This window comes from Coenobita brevimanus, chromosome 18 (assembly GCF_032717465.1).
Source record: "Coenobita brevimanus isolate Jiangsu-jjx chromosome 18, ASM3271746v2, whole genome shotgun sequence".
In the NCBI taxonomy this organism is placed as follows: domain Eukaryota; kingdom Metazoa; phylum Arthropoda; class Malacostraca; order Decapoda; family Coenobitidae; genus Coenobita; species Coenobita brevimanus.
The window spans coordinates 27,432,964-27,454,159 of record NC_136971.1 but is presented as its reverse complement, the minus strand read 5'-3'; positions in this window follow the sequence as shown (position 1 = coordinate 27,454,159).

The window sequence follows — 21,196 nt, the reverse complement described above, 5'->3', positions numbered from 1 at the left end:
TAGAAAAATTTTAAGGCATCTTTCCTATCACAACCTTCTTTCTGATCGTCAGTACGGGTTCCGTCAGGGACGCTCCACTGGCGATCTTCTCACCTACCTTTCAGACTCCTGGTCATCCTCCTTTCGGGACTTTGGCAAAAGCTTTGCCATTGCACTTGACATCTCAAAGGCTTTCGATCGAGTCTGGCATAAATCTTTAATTTCCAAATTGCCCTCCTACGGTTTCTATCCATCTATCTGTGCCTTCATCGCTAGCTTCCTTTCTGGTCGTTCTATAGCCGCTGTTGTAGACGGCCAGCGTTCTTCTCCTAGATCTATCAACAGTGGTGTTCCTCAAGGCTCTGTCCTATCACCAACTCTCTTCCTTTTATTCATCAAGATCTTCTAAGCTGTACATCTAACCCTATCCACTCATATGCTGATGACTCCATCCTTCACCTTTCCATTCGGTTCCCGCAACGCCCATCTCAACAGTTACTTCAACAAACAAGGGATGAGGCTATGGCACACCTAATGTCTGACTTGGCTCGTATCTCTGACTGCGGTAAAAATAATATGGTTGTTTTTAATGCATCTAAGACTTAGTTCTTACACCTATCAACCCGACAAAATCTTCCACAGGTATACCCACTAATGTTTCATAATATTCAGCTTAATCCTGCATCATCGTTGAACATGCTTGGGGTTTCATTTACTCGGGACTTATCTTGGAAAGATCATATTACATCTCTTGTAAAATCTGCTTCCAAGAGATTGGGTGTTCTAAGCCGACTCCGCTCTTTCTTTACCCCTGCACAATTGTTGACTCTATCCAGGGGTTTTATCCGCCCCTGTGTGGAGTACAACTCTCATTTGTGGGGAGGCTCCCCACATACAGCTCTTCTCAATAGGGTGGAGTCAAAGCTTTTCGTCTCATTAACTCTCCTCCTCTTACTGACTCCCTTCAACCTCTGTCTCTTCGCCGCACTGTTGCATCTTTATCTCTTTTCTATCGCTACTTTAATGGTCACTGCTCCTCTGAACTGTCTGCTTGCATTCCTCCACCTCTACGACGGGCGCGTAGCATCCGTCTGGCAGCAAACTCTCATCCCTTTTCTGTCCAACTCTCTAATGCAAGAGTTAACCGTTACTCCCAGTCTTTCATTTATGCAACAGGTCAACTCTGGAACTGTCTCCCTCTGTCTGTATTTCTTGCTGCCTATGATCTCCAGTCTTTCAAACGCAGTGTGTCCAGGCATCTCAAAATGATCGGATCTTGAATTTGGCTCTCTATTGTATTTTGTTTTTCTTGAGGGAACTGTTACTGCGGGCTCATGGCCTTTGGTTTCTTCTTCGTCGCATAAAAAAAATATATATAATTTTAGTTTACATTTTTGATATTCATTCAGCACGGTCCTAACATGATATAATAAACGTATTATCCAGTTATATCACCATAGGAAAAAAAAAAAAAATCATAAAAATACAATGACGTGAAAAGATTCGTTGAATATATGCTCAGAACATAAACAAGACTGACATTTATTTCAGAAAACCCATGAATGATTTAGAAATCAAGTAAACATAAACAAGACTGACATATTTATAATTAGAAAACCCTTGAATGATTTTAACTCAGGTAAATCACTGCAGGTGTCATTATCAGCATCAGAAATGGGAGAATCTTCTACGATTCTCCCCGTTCTCTACGATTCTCCCCCGCTGACTCTAGAACATCTCAACGTTCAGTGACATGGTCAATAATATCTAGAATCTGAAGAAAAGAAAAGAAAAGAGGTTATGTGGAGTGCTAGGTAGGGTACCAGACGACCTTCAATGAAGTTTGTACCCTCCTAACTCCTGAACTATACGTGTCATTCCATTCAAATGTTGTGTGCTTATACACTGGCCCAAGATAAACAGTCACTGTTCGCCAGATCCCTTAAACAATAAATGGCTGAATGGCATTATTTAAAAAATGTACTGGGATCAATCTGACCCCACATGGCGTACGAATGGTTAACCACATCAATGACACGTGAATGTAGTAGTGTACGGATTATGAAACTAATGACGCAGTATCACCAGTTTGACGAAGATGATAACAACATAGCAAAGGGGGTGATTGGTAGGCATATTCATTTATTTTAGGATAGGCTTTGCCTCAGACAGATCTCGATTTGAATACACTGTGAGGAATGTGTTGCCTAGGAAACTGTCTCAGCCTGAACGATTTGAGCTCTGAATGAGCAGTAAGAGCTTTATTGTTGATTCTGAATCTGATCTACATTATACATCAATATCCTTGTTTATAATTTTTATGGAAACTACGTAGATACTGAAACCCCTCTAGGTAAGTAGAAGGCAGTGATAATTAATAAGCTAAACAAATTGCTTAGTAAGCGGTGCTATGGAGCCTCCGATGCCACTATGAATAGGAACCCAAGACTCAGCAGATCAGGGATACCATCCAGGCACCTTAACTCAGGAGTTGATTTTAAGATTTCTCTTCAGGTATGTAAAATTTTATCAAGTATTGGAGTACCGATAATTTTTTTTAGAGGGTGTACCTCCTGAACTGACTGGTATCGATAAGAACTACTGTACCAACCAGTTTTTTTTTTTTATGCAAGAAAGAAGGAACCAAAGGCCAGAGCCCGCAAACTGTTCCTTCCAAGAAAAAACAAAAACAATACAAAAGAGAGCCAAATTCAAAATCCGTTCATTTCGAGATGCCTGGACACACTGCGTTTGAAAGACCGGAGATCATAGGAAGTAGGAAATACAGACAGAGGGAGACAGTTCCAGAGTTGACCTGTTGCATAAATGAAGGACTGGGAGTAACGGTTAACTCTTGCATTAGAGAGCTGGACAGAAAACGATGAGAGTTTGTTGCTAGACGGATGCTACGCACCCGTCGTAGAGGTGGAAGGATGCAAGCAGACAGTTCAGAGGAGCAGTGACCATTGAAGTAGCGATAGAAAAGAGATAAAGATGCAACAGTGCGGCCAGTAACAGGAGGAGAGTTGATGAGACAAAAAGCCTTTGACTCCACCCTATTGAGAAGAGCTGTATGAGGGGAGCCTCCCCACACATGAGAGTTGTACTCTAAACAGGGGCGAATAAAACCCATGTATAAAGTCAACAGCTGTGCGGGAGTTAAGAGGGAACGAAGTTGGCTTAGGACACCTAATCTCTTGGATACAGATTTCACAAGAGATGCAATATGATCTTTCCAAGATAAGTTCCGAGTGAATGAAATCCCAAGCATGTTCAAGGATGATGCAGGATTGAGCTAGATATTATTAAACATTAATAGGTACTCTTGTGGAAGATTGTGTCGGGTTGATATGCATAAAAACTGAGTTTTTGATGTATTAAAAACAACAAGATTATTTTTACCCCAGTCAGAGATAAGAGCCAAATCGGACAACAGGTGTGCCATAGCCTCATGGCCTTAGGCTGTTTTCCTTATCCTCGGAACACTGTGTGATCATTAACCCCTTAACCGCGGGGCGTCACTTTCGTGACGCTTGGGAGCAAGGGATCATACCGCGTGGCGTCGCTTTTGTGATTCTGTGTTATTTTGAATTCACCTGGGCTTCCAAGTGGGGGCTTGTATCATCTATCAGTACTGCCAATGTCCAACACTAGTCAGCACTCCTAATCTCATCTGTACTCACATCCATTGTTGTCAATTTAGCCATTTCTCCCTGTCCTTGACTCCCCTCCCTACCCCCCCTCCATTACCCTATCCTCTCGCCTGCCCGGCCGTGCTACGCTAAGTAAATCTTCCCTGGAATTTTTCACTGATTTCATCCATTGAAATAAGCCCTATGCCCTATTCTTATACCAAATAATATATACAAGAAAGAAATAAGGTAAGTGAGAGTGCCATACACCTGGAATTGGCTAATTATCACCTGACAACACCTCACATGCACTCGTTTGCTAATTTTCGCTGTTTTTTTTCCCTTGAAATATGCCGCATAATCTATTTTCGTAATAAATATACATGTAAGGAGGGAAGGGAGAAGCCTGAGTGATATTTACATTCACCTGGAACTACCTAATTTATAATGTATTGTCTAGATTTCCTGCCAATCATTTCAGTGCTATACATAGCTGTTTCAAGAGCGAACATTGGTAGCACTGAATATCCCCTAAGTAGGCTTCTACCCCGGCCCTCCGTTATCAGTTTACTCTCATCTTCCGAAGTAGAGGTACGTCTGTTTCTTCTTGCTGACTTCAGGGACTTTTTCACCCCCATGCAAAGGGCCCTGTGACCTTTACCCCCTACTAAACCTCGTGTGGAAAGAGGTAAAGGGCTGACAATAGATAAAAGAGTGACTACGATCTTTCTATTGAGTAAAACAGTGCAAGTGGAATTGTAAATAATGTGTAAATAATGTGTAAACAGCAAGTGAAAGTAATGAATGTAAATATACGTGAACAATGGAAAATAGTTTTATAAGTTACTTCAAGTGACAGTGCATAACACAGTGTAAATAAAATAGAAATGTAAATAACGTAAATAAAATAGAGAACGTAAATAGAAATGTAAATGAGTAGTATTATAAGAATACGAGTATATACCCTAGGAGTAATGAAAGTGAAAGTTTCACTCTAGCATGTCTGAATACTATGAGTTATGAGAGTGAAGATGAAAGTGACATTCACTCTCAATGCTAGTATACAGGACGAGAAAGTGAATGCTACGTATTTTACTGAAATAAATTGAATCCCTACAGTGACAATAAACTAATACTACTAAAGGAAACTTATGGATAAAGACTGTAGATATATATAAGTGTTATATAATAATAGAAATATAAAGTGTGAGGGGTTTTATGAATAATAAATGACAGAGTACCAAGAGCAAACTAGCGTAAGTGCGACGGTCAGACGTGCTCGTAATTTTCATTGCTTTCACAGTTTTTTTTTTTTTTTGGAGTATGGATCCCAAACTACTTGAAAATCATAGAGTAGTGTTTATAGTGTTAATATCTGGCTGTGGTAATCATATTACGGGTTGTCGGGAAGTGTAAAGTGGAGATTTCTTTACCCAACTTCAGAGGTCTCCACAAGTCCTACGGTAACTGACGAAGGCTCAACAAACATTCCAGGAGAAAGCTGAAGGTATGTGCCATTAGCATATGTAATTTTAATATTCTAGGACTAATAACTGATATTGGGCAAATATTTTTTGAGAGTCTGTTGGAGCCTGAATAACCCCGCGGCACACGCAAAACATCGGTAAACATGCCCGCTGTGTAGGGGTTAACACCATTTTTCAACCTGAGAATAAACACAAGATCACATGTATGCACTCAAAATCTTGACACTGGGGGCAAACGGACTATAACATTGTAAGATGGCAAGTCCGAAGAGAAGTTAAAACCCGAGCTATGGGAGGTGCTAAGTGCATAACAGAACATAACCTTGTAATTATCAAACTGCAACTAGTCATACACCTACAAATGCACTGTAGGCCATCCTGCAAGAAACTAAACTGTAGTGCTTTAAGGAGACGGCAACTTGTATCACCTTCCGAAACACTACTACAGACAAGCTGTCTCACTGCCAACTGCTTGACTTAAGCAACAGTGCAACAAACCTAAATGCAGCGTGGCTGAGCATTTAGACACTGCTTCAAACAACTGCAGAAGAAACCCTAGACTTCTCCACTCGCTGCCATAAAGACCAGTTTGATGAAAACGCTGAGGGCATACTTGACCTTCTTGGATTGAAGAATAAAGCACATGACACCTGGTTGGCTCCTTACCTCGATAAACTGAACTCCAGGATCTCAGAAATGAAACTCAGAGAGAACTTCATGATACAGAGAACAAATGGTGGACTGAGCCAGCTAATGGGCTCCAGAGACTGACATATTAATGACCAGCCTGGATTCTATAAATCCATTAAAAACAAAAAAAAAAAATCTATGGGCCAACCAAATACAATATTACCCCTGTTTGATCAGGCGAAGGAGAGCTTCTGAATTACAAGCAAGCAAACATAGAAAGTGAGCACAACACTTCATTGCATTACTGAATCGAAAAAAAAAAAAAAATGGAGCACAATATCCTTAATAACATCCTAAATGCTCCTCAAGTGGCAGATCTCGATGTCCCACCTATATTCGCAGAAAATAATCAGGCCATTTTCTGTCTGGACAATAACAAAAGACCTGGCCCTGATGGCAAGCCATCTGAACTAATCGAAAAGGGTGGCCAGTTACTCCACTAGTGCTTCCATAATCTCATACTGACTGTCTGGAACCAAGAACATAGTCCATCTGAATGGCTTGCTTCTGATACTTTAACCATGTACGAAAGAAAGGGAACTGCTCAAATTGTGACAGCAGCAGAGATAACTCCCTCCTTGTGCATGCTAGCAAAGTACTAGCCAAGATAATGTTACCCAGACCAACAAAACATCTAAGTCGAGACTTCCTGAAACACAATGTCGACCAGAAGAAACGCAGTACCTGTGATATGATTGCTTGTTGACCGTCAGATACAAGAAAACTGCCATTGGCAGAACCTTGATTTATAAACTGCATTCAAAGATCTGGGAAAAACATTTGACACTCTGAACAGAGAACTTTTATGGAATGCTCATTCAAAATCTGGGGTTCCAAACAGTCTTCTTACCATCCTGAAGAGCTTGCATGGCAACATTAATGCTCGTGTATACAATGATGGGAGCAAATCCGAACTCTTCAGCGTGGACGTGGGAGTAAAGCAAGGATCTGTCCTGAATCCTGTCATTTTCAACAGCTGTCTCATTGCAGTCATCATTTCAAGTCACCAACAAATAAACCCTAATGTTGACATATAAATCCAGCTCCATCTAGACGGTAACTTATTTAATATCTGACGTTTTCAAGAACAATCAAAGGCTGAAATGGCATATTTCCTAGAGCTACAATATGCTGATGACTGTGTTGTCCTTGTGCATACCTCAGAAACCCCACGGTAGAGTCTCACCATCGTCTCCAACATATACTATGCAATAGGGCTCCGAATAAACGTAATTAAAACAGAAATAATATCTTAGAGAAATGACCCAGTAGAGCCTCTTGCATTTCAGACTAATAGTAAAAATGTAAAACAGGTGACAAATTATACTTACCTTGAAAGCAGGTTCAAAGATAAACATAACTTTGATGTAGAAGTCCTTGCATGAATTAACTATGTCTCAGCCTCATTTGGACGTCTCATATCCAGGGTCTTTGAAAATACCAACTTGAGAACTGAGACGAAGGTATCAGTTTATACGGCTGTATGCCTCTCCACTTTCTTTTACGGTGAGGAATCCTAAACTAACTACCAGCATCACATCAAATAGCTTGAGTAATTTCACATCTGATGCTTACAGTCAACCAAGGACTCACAAGGGGGATAAAGTCCTTCACACACAAATTCTCCAGTAGGCAAAGTTAATCAGCACAGAAACCATGTTGGCTAAAAAGCAGCTGAAATGTATCGGACACATGTTCTGCAAACCCTAGCACTGCCTTCCCTGCCAGGTTCTGTATGGCCACCTCCCTGCAGCATGCTACAATGCAGGGGGACAGAAGAAGTGACATAGATCACATAATGACAACTCTGAAGTAATGCAACATCACACCAAAAGATTTTTTAAATCAATGCCTCGGACAGAGAACAATAGCCAGCCCTCACCAATGAACGAACCATTCATCTCGAAGCTCGGAACCTAGCCAGAGAAGAGGGTAAACATCAGAGGCACAGTCAAAACAGAATTCTCCCAGCAAACCCAGACTTAACATGCCAACATTGTGGCAATGTTCCCAGACCCAGGATTGGTATGCACAATCACACACGTTAACGCTAAAGACAATGAGAAATACACTATCCTTGGGTATATCAGTCATAGTCTTCTGCAGCAGAGGGACAGCTCTAAGTAAGTGTGTGTGTGTGTGTGTGTGTGTGTGTGTGTGTGTGTGTGTGTGTTCTTACCTTACCTAATTCTTACCTAATTGTATCTTTACAGGAATGAGTCAAGCTCGTACTGTCCCGTGTCTTAAACCATATTTATCGTACATATCTTTAAATTTGTGAATTGTTTTGGCACAAACTGTTTCATTCGGTAGTGCATTCCATTGATCAATTGCTCTGTTTGGGAAACTGAATTTCCTTACGTCTTTATCACCTCTCTTCTTATGCAGTTTTTTGTAGTGTCCTCTTGCTGATGCTTCTCCACATGTTAAGTAATCATTTATGTCTATTTTCTCCTTCCCTGGTATGCACTTATATAGCATTATCATGTCATCTCTTTTCCTTCTCTCCTGTAGTGTTGGTAGATTCAGTTTATTTAGTCTTTCTTCGTACCTTAGGTCCCTTAAGCTTGGTATCCATCTTGTAGCGGCCCTTTGAACTTTTTCAATCTTGTCTATGTGCGTTTTGAGATGAGGACTCCAGACTACTGATGCATATTCCAGGGTCGGTCTAATGAATGATGTTATTATCCTTCTTAGCATGTCTTCATTTATGTATGTGAATGCCATTCTCATATTTGCAAGCAGTGTATACATGTTCCGTACCTTCTCGCTGATGTGGTCAGCCGGAGACAGTGTGTTATTGATAATCACACCTAGGTCCTTCTCTCTTTCTGATGTGTATAGGGTTTTATTTCCTAACTTATAATCCCAATCAGGTCTTTTTCCACTTTTACCAAACTTGATTACATGACACTTGTCCACATTGAATTCCATTTGCAATGTATTACTCCATTCATGAAGTTTAATTCTTCTTCTAGCTCTTTACAAGAGTCTGTGTTAGTAATTCTCCTTTGTATTTTTGCATCATCTGCAAACATAATCAGATAGCTCTCATTTCCAGTGTTACTGTTTATATCATTTATATACACTAAAAACATGATTGGTGCCAGCACTGAACCCTGTGGTACTCCACTAGTCACTTCTTTCCATGATGAGTAGTTTCCTCTTAGTACTGTTCTCATTTCTCTTTTTATGAGAAAATCTTGCATCCAATAAAACAGGTTGCCTCGAATTCCTCCTTGATGGTACAGTTTCCATAAAAGTCTTTGGTGTGGTACTGTGTCAAAAGCTTTCTTAAAATCTAAATAGATACTGTCCACCCATCCTTCTCTTTCCTGTATTGTGTTTGTTACTCTGTCATAGTAGCTCAACAGATTAGTAACACATGGTTTTCCATTTCTGAAACCAAACTGTCTTTCTGTTATCATACTGTATTCTTCTAGATGATTTACCCAAGTTTTTCTTATATTTTCTAATACCTTGCTTACAACACTGGTCAGTGATACTGGTCGGTAGTTGAGTGGATTTTGTCTACTTTCTTTCTTGAATAAGGGGACAATATTTGCTTTTTTCCAAATATCAGGTAGTTTACCTTGACTCAAGGATTTCTTGAAAATTAAAAATAATGGTTTACTTAACTCCTTTGCACATTCTCGTAGTACCCAACATGAAATTTCATCAGGAGCACTTGCTTTTCCTCTGTCTAATTTACTTAACTCCTCCTGTATTACTTTTTCTGCTATTTGTATATCTGGTAGTATGTGTGGACATGCATGTTCCACATAGTCCCTCGAAAGATTTTTTTTTTTCCTGTAAAAACTAATTGGAAATTCTTATTTAGTGTTCACAAATATCTTTCTCTTGCGTATAAGTGATTCCCTCGTCCGTAATGGATTGTATTATATCTTTTACTTTGGTTTTGCTTCTGATGTAGCTGTAAAACAGCTTTGGTTGATCACTACTTTTATTTATTATATCCTCCTCAAACTGTTTTTGGGCTTCCCTCCTTATTCTCGTATAATCGTTTCTTGCCTGTTTGTAATTATTATACGCCCTTTCACTATTGTGTCTTCTGTATCTATTCCACAGCAAATCTCTTCTTTCTTTTGATTTTTTACATTCTTTATTGAACCATTTCAGTATTTTTTTGTGTGCTTCTTTGTGCTGTGGGATGTACTTCTGGACTCCTATTTCATAAAATTCACAGAAATTTTTATATACAGCATTTAAATCTTGTCCTCTAAGCTCATTTTCCCAATCAACTTCTAAGAAATACTTCTTTAGGTCTTCAAAATTTCCCTTTTTATAGTTTAGGCTCTTTTTGTAACTTTCATTGCTGTTAACTATGTCATATGCTATCCTGAAGTTGTAATTTAGTACTGCATGATCGCTTTTCCCGAGTGGAGGGTGATATATTAAACTGTCAATATCATTTTCTTGCCTAGTAAATATTAGATCTAGCACTGAATTCAAGTCCTCTTTTTCTGGTGGTTTCCCTCACATGTTGCGTTAGTAAAAACTCTTGCACGAGATCCAGGAGCTTTTGGTCCCAACAGCTTTCTTGGCTAATTATATCTAGAGTATTCCAATTTATATTTGTATTAAAATCTCCCGTTAGTATAATTCTTTCCGATTTCTCTTCCATTTTATGTAGTAATGATCTCAAACACTGAATTGTACTCTCTGCCAGATCCTCATATTCATCTCTTTCCCATGTGTTTGATCTGGGTGGCATGTACAAATTGGCTACAATTACTTTCCCTTCAGATGTGTTGATCTCTACTGCAATCAGTTCTACTTGTGATGGTATATCTAGTTTTATTTCATTGACTTTTAGATTTTTCTTAGTTAATCTTATAATTCCTCCTCCTTTTTTTAAATTTCTGTCTCTTCTCCATATATTGTATTCCTCTAAGTATAGTATGTCATTAGATATCCTTGGTGTTAATTTTGTTTCAGTTAGGCATATTATTTGTGGTTCATTTTCTCTGACATAATCATTCATCTCTAGTGATTTAGATACCATTCCATCCACATTTGAGTACATCAACTTTATCATCTTGTTTATATACTTGTCATGACATGGTTCTACTACCTTCCTCCTTTTTATTCCATCCTGTTTGTGTACCACTTTCGTACCTGCAATCCTATTACTTTGTAAAAAAATTTCTTCTTCTCCTCTTCTGATCTTCCCTCATTTTTTGTTTTTGTTTCCTCCATCTTCTCTTTCAGTAATTCCAGTTCCTCTTGTGTTAGGCATCTTTTTATCCATACATTTTTGACCTCCTCTTTTTCCATAAGATTCTTTGCATTTTTTAGTATCTCCTCCACAGTGTTTACACTCTGGAAAGTCACCTTTAGAGGTCTTGTCTTGCTTTTCTTGTATTTCCCTAACCTTTTGTGTTCCTCTATGTCTTTACTACAGATTTCCTCTGATACTTCTTTCAGTAAGCTCATTACATTTGTCATCTCCTTTTTGTCTCTTGTGATCTTGTTTTTTACTTCTTCCTCTTCTATACCAGTGATTACTATAGATTTGTTTATATCTACTGAATCTCTGACTAACTTTGGATTGTTTTGGATTATTCTTTTCACTTCCTGTTTAATACTTTTTTTTTTTTCCTCCACCCTTATTTCTAAGTCTTTCTTTACTTTCATCATTTCAGCATACGTGGTTTCCACATCATTTTTGTAGCTTTGCACAGCTTCATTCACCTGTGTTATCTTCTCCTCAATATCACTGCTCTGGTCAATAAGACTGCTAACTTGCCTAATTGTCTCTGTCATTTTTGAACTCTTCCATAACACTCTCGTAATTGACTACTGTACTTGCCATTTCACTCATTTTCTTCCTAAGTGTACTCAATTCCACTGTTAGTTCACTGATGGTTGTGTCTTTCTTGTTGGCCTCCCTTCCTAGTTTTTCTATTTCTTCCGTTTGCAAGTGCATCTGCTTCTTTATTTCATCAATTTCATTTTTGAAAGCCATTTCTATTTTGTGTACACGTTCAACCAGTCTGTTGTGAGTCTCCACTTCAACCAGTTCTTGGTAGAGATCAGCATCATGCTTTCTACCTTTATTCCTTTTCTTTTCCAAATTTGCTTTACTAAAGTATATGTCCATTTTGCAATACTAAAAGCACAGAGAACATGTACTTACATTCCCCGTGCAGCTGCAGTCTAAACAAACCTCAGCTGACTGAGGCATTCTTTCGTCTCTTGGTTCTCTTTTCTGTTTGAACAAGTCTTGTTTAAACTTCTTCTTATTTTTTTTTTCTTTTAATAATGAAAAATCATTTAGTCTACCCTAGTACAGAGCTTGACTCATATAAAGATACTAATTTAGGTAATGCCACTGGCTGTGCTGGTTCGGTACGGAGCGCTGAAGTCGCACGTCTGCTATCTGTGACTCTCAGTGTGTGTGTGTGTGTGTGTGTGTGTGTGTGTGTGTGTGTGTGTTTGTATGTGTGCGTGTGTGTGTGTGTGTGTGTGTGTGTGTGTGTGTGTGTGTGTATGTATGTGTGTGTGTGTGCATGTGTGTGTGTGTGTGTGTGTATGTATGTGTGTGTGTGTGTGTGTGTGTGTGTGTGTGTGTGTGTGTGTGTGTGTGTGTGTGTGTTGTTAACTTGCAAGCCATCCTGCTGGTGGAGCTCAGAGGAAGGTGTGTAGGTTATTAGACGGATGGGTGGAGTGGGTTAGTGACTGGATGAGTGGGTGGAGACAATGTATGTTGTACTGGGTGAAATGGGTAGGCAGGGTCTGTGGCTGGATTTCCAGAGGACAAAGCGGGAAACAGCCATATGTTGTTAGAGCAGTTTCATTGTCAAACACTGCAAGTTAACCCGTCACGTCCCGAGGTTTTCCGCACCTCCGACATCCCCCAGTCCCGAGGTATTTTCGAAATTTTTTTTTTTGGCTAAAACCTTCGCTTTTGGTGAGAAACATCGAAAATTCATAGAGAAATCGCTCACCTGAGATTTAAAGTGCCCAATCCAGGTAGGAGTTCCTCCTTACCTGAGTGGGTTTTCTAACATGCTGGAACCAAAGAAAACGAGTTCTATGGGAGGGTAACTATTTTATCCACTCATAAACGGTATTTATTTATTTACTTGGTACGAATGTATATGTAGTATGAGAGTATCTTGGTTTTCAAGCAGTAATAAAGGCATTATAAGCATTGTTTCACTCACTAACTAATCACCATACCTAACCTTTTTTTGCCACATTACCTGATCATTATTTCTGGCTGTTTCTTCTTCTAATGCTATGTAAACATTGTCCTCCACATTGTCATCGATTGGGGAATCACTCTGGCCCTGAATATCTTTACTAGCCAGGTCACTGGTAACAGGTCCTTTGCCAAGACAATGGCGTGAGGGGGGGAGGGGGGAGGTTATGCAGTGTAAGGCATTGTCCCTGCTTGGCATCTTGTAGAGGAATAGAGGAAGGTGTCCCGTGTATATATACGAAAAATCACGTGCAAAAATTGAAAATTGTGCAAATTAGGGACCTTGCAATTGCACGACGTACTGGTACGTCGCCGGGACTGGCAAATGCAAATCGTTGCAACGTACCCATACGTCGACGGGATGGGGCGGGTTAAATGATAATGTACACCTGAAAACACTAATTTCTCTCCCTCCCCCCCTCCACGTACCCGGAGTCACGGCCAGTGAGCGACCAGACAATCGAATACCCCACATCCACCCCAGTGTAAACATTGTTGGATAGATGTACAGTAGAACGGCCAAAACTAGTGATGTTAAAATGTGTCATGATTGTTTTTGTAGACAACCACAACCAGTTGGGGTAAGTATATAAAGGCAATTATTGTGTAATACTGTGCTGTTCCACAGCATAAGAGAAAGACACAAAATTGAAAGAAGACCTACAATCTATTAAATGTTATTATCTATACACTTAAATCCTATATTATAATATTACAAAACAGTATAGTATAGTGAACAATGTTTGCTGAAAGATATGGTGTCTTTTCTCATCCATTCTCTCTCCCAACTCCACCACCATTTTCTCTGGGTTCCTGTCTCCACCAAAAATCTCTCTTACCCTCTCATCCCCCACTCCCACCCTTTGTTAACCAATATAAACTAAGATAACGATGATATGATTCATCCGGTAGTGATCATACTAATATTGTCATTCACCTCTGTATTATCCCATCACATCTGGTGTATATTTCCACCGACTTTTCTTCCAGCAAGGCATTTATGAGAAAATCACCATTTTTGAAACCGTCATGTCTCAGCTAATACTTAACCAAAAATTAAAAACTAAGTGTTATAATACTGACCAATCCTTTGACTTCAAGCTGATTGCCTCAGATTGTCTGTGAAGTGCATGTAGTCAGAGAAAGTGAGTGGGGAAAGGGGGCCCCTTTTGCTTTTTTGCTTGTTCTCAAGCGTGGCTAAGGTGTCGTAGCACAACTAAGGCTTATACTAGCCCTCCACAATAATAACACTTTCAGAAGACTGCAGTCCACCACAAACACCATTTCCATATCGGTTTTTCAAAAGTGTGGAGGGAGTAAGGTTGTAAGTGCAGTTACTATAGTAATGACCTCGAGGCAGGCTGCCTCAGCCCACCTACGGTCCCGTTCATCTTCTCGCCTCACCACCGCTCCACCATACCTCCACCAATGTCTTACACACACACACACACACACACACACACACACACACGGAGATGTATGTCTGGCTTGCACTGTCACTTGATTCTAGCACCGCTGTGCCACTAGAAGTCTGGGTACTACTACTACTACTACTAGGCTACTATTACTATTACTACTACTACTACTACTACTACTACTACTACTACTGCTATTACTACTACTACTACTACTACTGCTACTACATAAAACCTAAATAATAATATTGTGAACAAAATAATTATCCACATACTATCCATAACCCACTGTATTTTCCACTATAGCAGAGTTTTTTCATTTGATTTGTACTTTTTCATCAGAGCGAATGTACCGTACACACATAAAAGTTTAAAAAAAAAATATACACTGCTTTCATCACGAAACTAACTTTTTGCTTCCATTATTCACAAATATACACAGCACTGGTGTGAGGCTTGCCCTATCACACTACCTTCTCCTTCCCTTCTCCACCTCCTCCCTTTCTCTACTCCACTATATTTTCCATTATAACAGAATTTTTTTCCTTGTGATTTATACATTTCTTTGTAACGAATATATGCACACACGAAAACTTTCAATAAAAAATAAGGCATTGATTTCATCATCAAACAAACTTTCTGCTTCAATTATTCATGTAAATACACACAGCTGTGGTGCGAGATTGCCCTACCATGCTTCCTCCTCCCTCCCTCCTTCACCTCCTCCCTTTCTCCACCCCCACCTCCTCTTCAATCAACTCATCCGTGCCAATAACCTCTCTCCAGGATCATCAATACCCTCTGAACAATTCCCATAATTGGAAATAGCAGATGAACAGAAACGATAGGCACAGAATGGAGGACTCACATGAGCTACCCTTTTCATGCGACACACAGATATCGAAACTCATCATGGCGGTCACTTTCCTCAAAGGAAGAGTCACATTCTCCACTCAGATTTGGCAATAAGGTCACCTCTAGCTCTCTTCTTATCAGACTGTCACTAAGGCCTTTTCTCTTCTGACCTTTGGCCTTCATTGGTGTTGAACTTGGTGGCTACGGGCACTCAGCCAAGGATCTAGACACAGGGAAAACTTTTTGTGTAGGTCTGTCCATTACAGAGGTATGCAAGTAACTGGAGTATGACTCAGATGCATGCAGGAGGGTTGCCAGTGGCTGTGTGTAGTGGAAATAACCTGCAGAATTTTCAAACAATGCCGTGTAACACTAGGTCACGTGTACATGCCACCTGCATGTCCCCGGGTTGTCATCTATACATGACACCTGAGTGTGATGGGTTATGCATCAACAGATCAGTATTATATAGTACTTTGCTATATATGCCAACTATTTCATCCTGTTGTAAGCTGTTATGTGACATATGCACTGCATATTCGACCTTGTGTTACAAGACATATGGTTGTTTATCATTAACTCATGGATTGTGCAATTACCATTTTTATCCCACCCTGTGGTGCACAAAAATTATTTTTGGTTTTGTTTTTATGATAAACTTGAAGATAAACATCCAGGACATCAACTGATTAAAAAAAAATCTCTCTCCCTCTCTCCATCCTCGCGTAGGGCCATGTATAAGTTTATGTAGGGGAATGCAGTAATCCCTCTACTATCCGATGCAATTGAGCCAAAGGCATGTCTGGAAAGTGGTCCTGTCCGGAAAGTGGGCCCCTGGCTCCTGGACTGGTACTTAAAGACCCTAACCCGGCCTAACTTTGAAAGCCACCTAAATAACTCCCTACCAGACATCCACAGCACCTATTTAAACCTATTTAAGACCCTATTCACACCAATAATGGACATAAAGCATGAAATAAATGAAAAGGAACCAAAGAATGAGGAATTAGAAGTGACTGTACCTCAGCCAGGGTACTTACAGCACATTTCTGGCCGCCTTTCCTAAGGTTTTGGCAGTGGTGAAAATGCTCTTGAAGCACGTACAGTAATCCAATGTTGTGATGCACTTAGTTCTTTGCACTGTAAGTTATAATTGTTTAAGACTGCACATTGTTCTTAACTGCACCACGCCAGTTTCAACCGCCAATTTGCACTCCACAGTTAATCCATTGCACTCTAAATACTAATTTCTTAACACTGCACAACACTGTAAATTCCTGTGTGGTCTAGTGGCAGGGAATTGCAGTTTATTCACTGTTTATTCACAAAAAATGAGCAAGTGTGGCTTCCATTGCGATAAGCATCTACTCGCGATCAAAGTTAGGCAGTAACTGTTGGAGACGAGTGTTGGTGACAGGGAAACAGAGTTGCCAGATCGCAACGGCCATAATACCAAACTCCTCAATTTTCATTACCAAATTTAACTTTTCATTACTAAATTCATAAAGCTAGCATTTCTTCTTCACAAATTATATATACAAGTGGAAATTCATGTAATCACTCTTGTTATAATTAATAGCATGTTGATTATTTTCAAGCTATGTTGGCTAGCAGATTAATCAGAGAGAGCAAACAATCCACCATCTGCATCCTGTGTATCCTCATACATGTGAAAAATCCGTTTGGTAATGCATTATTCTGATTCATTACCAAACATATTTTTCATTACCTATTGGCCCACATTTAGTAATGAAAAATACCAAATGGCAACCATGACAGGGGAGGGGGGAGGGGGAAGGAAGGAAGGGGTGAAGGATCCGAGGTGTAACAGCTGCTCAGTGCGGCACAGCAATTTCAAATTACGGGTGGAAAAAAATTAGGATTTTGGGGGGATTTTTTTCTTTTTTTTTTGGCCATTTTTGGGTTCCAAAGGTCCAGGCCCACAATGTCTGGTAAGTGAGGTGTCCGGAAAGTGGACATCCAGAATGTATGGGGAATACTGTACTAGAAAAATGAAAAAAAAATGTTTTTGATTATTATAAACTTGAAGATAAACATCCAGGGCATCATTGGTGAAAAGAAAAAAAATCTCTCTCTATCTTTGCATAGCGCCATGTGTAAGTTTGGGTAGGGGTGTAGTTAGTGGTGAAGCACGGCCAGCACAACCTGAGCTGTGGCTCGCAATCCACAGGTTAACACTGGTTGTGTGGTTTTAAACATCCATTCATTCATATTTAAGCCTTACATTATAAATGTAAGATTTATGTTAGTGTCATTTTTGAATGAATGAAATGAATCAGGGATCTACTCAGATGAACCTCAAACTCACTGCTTTAACAATAATATTTTGACCTCTTGTAACAAAAGTGAGACAATGTCATTATGTATACGACTGAATGTGGATCAGTCATATACATAATGTCATTGTGTCACTGTTGTGACAAGAAGACGAAATATTTTCATTAAAGCAGAGTTTGTGAATTGTCAGAGCCAGCCCCCGATATTTTATTTCATTCAGTAATGAGAGGAACATAAACCTTACATGTTTATAATGCTTTACTAAATTTGCTTTACTAAAGTATATGTCCATTTTGCAATACTAAAAGCACAGAGAACATGTACTTACATTCCCCGTGCAGCTGCAGTCTAAACAAACCTCAGCTGACTGAGGCATTCTTTCGTCTCTTGGTTCTCTTTTCTGTTTGAACAAGTCTTGTTTAAACTTCTTCTTATTTTTTTTTTCTTTTAATAATGAAAAATCATTTAGTCTACCCTAGTACAGAGCTTGACTCATATAAAGATACTAATTTAGGTAATGCCACTGGCTGTGCTGGTTCGGTACGGAGCGCTGAAGTCGCACGTCTGCTATCTGTGACTCTCAGTGTGTGTGTGTGTGTGTGTGTGTGTGTGTGTGTGTGTGTGTGTTTGTATGTGTGCGTGTGTGTGTGTGTGTGTGTGTGTGTATGTATGTATGTGTGTGTGTGTGTGTGTGTGTGTGTGTGTGTGTGTATGTGTGTGTGTGTGTGTGTGTGTGTGTGTGTGTGTATGTGTGTGTGTGTGTGTGTGTGTTGTTAACTTGCAAGCCATCCTGCTGGTGGAGCTCAGAGGAAGGTGTGTAGGTTATTAGATGGATGGGTGGAGTGGGTTAGTGACTGGATGAGTGGGTGGAGACAATGTATGTTGTACTGGGTGAAATGGGTAGGCAGGGTCTGTGGCTGGATTTCCAGAGGACAAAGCGGGAAACAGCCATATGTTGTTAGAGCAGTTTCATTGTCAAACACTGCAAGTTAACCCGTCACGTCCCGAGGTTTTCCGCACCTCCGACATCCCCCAGTCCCGAGGTATTTTCGAATTTTTTTTTTTTGGCTAAAACCTTCGCTTTTGGTGAGAAACATCGAAAATTCATAGAGAAATCGCTCACCTGAGATTTGAAGTGCCCAATCCAGGTAGGAGTTCCTCCTTACCTGAGTGGGTTTTCTAACATGCTGGAACCAAAGAAAACGAGTTCTATGGGAGGGTAACTATTTTATCCACTCATAAACGGTATTTATTTATTTACTTGGTACGAATGTATATGTAGTATGAGAGTATCTTGGTTTTCAAGCAGTAATAAAGGCATTATAAGCATTGTTTCACTCACTAACTAATCACCATACCTAACCTTTTTTGCCACATTACCTGATCATTATTTCTGGCTGTTTCTTCTTCTAATGCTATGTAAACATTGTCCTCCACATTGTCATCGATTGGGGAATCACTCTGGCCCTGAATATCTTTACTAGCCAGGTCACTGGTAACAGGTCCTTTGCCAAGACAATGGCGTGAGGGGGGGAGGGGGGAGGTTATGCAGTGTAAGGCATTGTCCCTGCTTGGCATCTTGTAGAGGAATAGAGGAAGGTGTCCGGTGTATATATACGAAAAATCACGTGCAAAAATTGAAAATTGTGCAAATTAGGGACCTTGCAATTGCACGACGTACTGGTACGTCGCCGGGACTGGCAAATGCAAATCGTTGCAACGTACCCATACGTCGACGGGATGGGGCGGGTTAAATGATAATGTACACCTGAAAACACTAATTTCTCTCCCTCCCCCCCTCCACGTACCCGGAGTCACGGCCAGTGAGCGACCAGACAATCGAATACCCCACATCCACCCCAGTGTAAACATTGTTGGATAGATGTACAGTAGAACGGCCAAAACTAGTGATGTTAAAATGTGTCATGATTGTTTTTGTAGACAACCACAACCAGTTGGGGTAAGTATATAAAGGCAATTATTGTGTAATACTGTGCTGTTCCACAGCATAAGAGAAAGACACAAAATTGAAAGAAGACCTACAATCTATTAAATGTTATTATCTATACACTTAAATCCTATATTATAATATTACAAAACAGTATAGTATAGTGAACAATGTTTGCTGAAAGATATGGTGTCTTTTCTCATCCATTCTCTCTCCCAACTCCACCACCATTTTCTCTGGGTTCCTGTCTCCACCAAAAATCTCTCTTACCCTCTCATCCCCCACTCCCACCCTTTGTTAACCAATATAAACTAAGATAACGATGATATGATTCATCCGGTAGTGATCATACTAATATTGTCATTCACCTCTGTATTATCCCATCACATCTGGTGTATATTTCCACCGACTTTTCTTCCAGCAAGGCATTTATGAGAAAATCACCATTTTTGAAACCGTCATGTCTCAGCTAATACTTAACCAAAAATTAAAAACTAAGTGTTATAATACTGACCAATCCTTTGACTTCAAGCTGATTGCCTCAGATTGTCTGTGAAGTGCATGTAGTCAGAGAAAGTGAGTGGGGAAAGGGGGCCCCTTTTGCTTTTTTGCTTGTTCTCAAGCGTGGCTAAGGTGTCGTAGCACAACTAAGGCTTATACTAGCCCTCCACAATAATAACACTTTCAGAAGACTGCAGTCCACCACAAACACCATTTCCATATCGGTTTTTCAAAAGTGTGGAGGGAGTAAGGTTGTAAGTGCAGTTACTATAGTAACGACCTCGAGGCAGGCTGCCTCAGCCCACCTACGGTCCCGTTCATCTTCTCGCCTCACCACCGCTCCACCATACCTCCACCAATGTCTTACACACACACACACACACACACACACACACACACACGGAGATGTATGTCTGGCTTGCACTGTCACTTGATTCTAGCACCGCTGTACCACTAGAAGTCTGGGTACTACTACTACTACTACTAGGCTACTATTACTATTACTACTACTACTACTACTACTACTACTGCTATTACTACTACTACTACTACTACTGCTACTACATAAAACCTAAATAATAATATTGTGAACAAAATAATTATCCACATACTATCCATAACCCACTGTATTTTCCACTATAGCAGAGTTTTTTCATTTGATTTGTACTTTTTCATCAGAGCGAATGTACCGTACACACATAAAAATTTAAAAAAAAAATATACACTGCTTTCATCACGAAACTAACTTTTTGCTTCCATTATTCACAAATATACACAGCACTGGTGTGAGGCTTGCCCTATCACACTACCTTCTCCTTCCCTTCTCCACCTCCTCCCTTTCTCTACTCCACTATATTTTCCATTATAACAGAATTTTTTTCCTTGTGATTTATACATTTCTTTGTAACGAATATATGCACACACGAAAACTTTCAATAAAAAATAAGGCATTGATTTCATCATCAAACAAACTTTCTGCTTCCATTATTCATGTAAATACACACAGCTGTGGTGCGAGATTGCCCTACCATGCTTCCTCCTCCCTCCCTCCTTCACCTCCTCCCTTTCTCCACCCCCACCTCCTCTTCAATCAACTCATCCGTGCCAATAACCTCTCTCCAGGATCATCAATACCCTCTGAACAATTCCCATAATTGGAAATA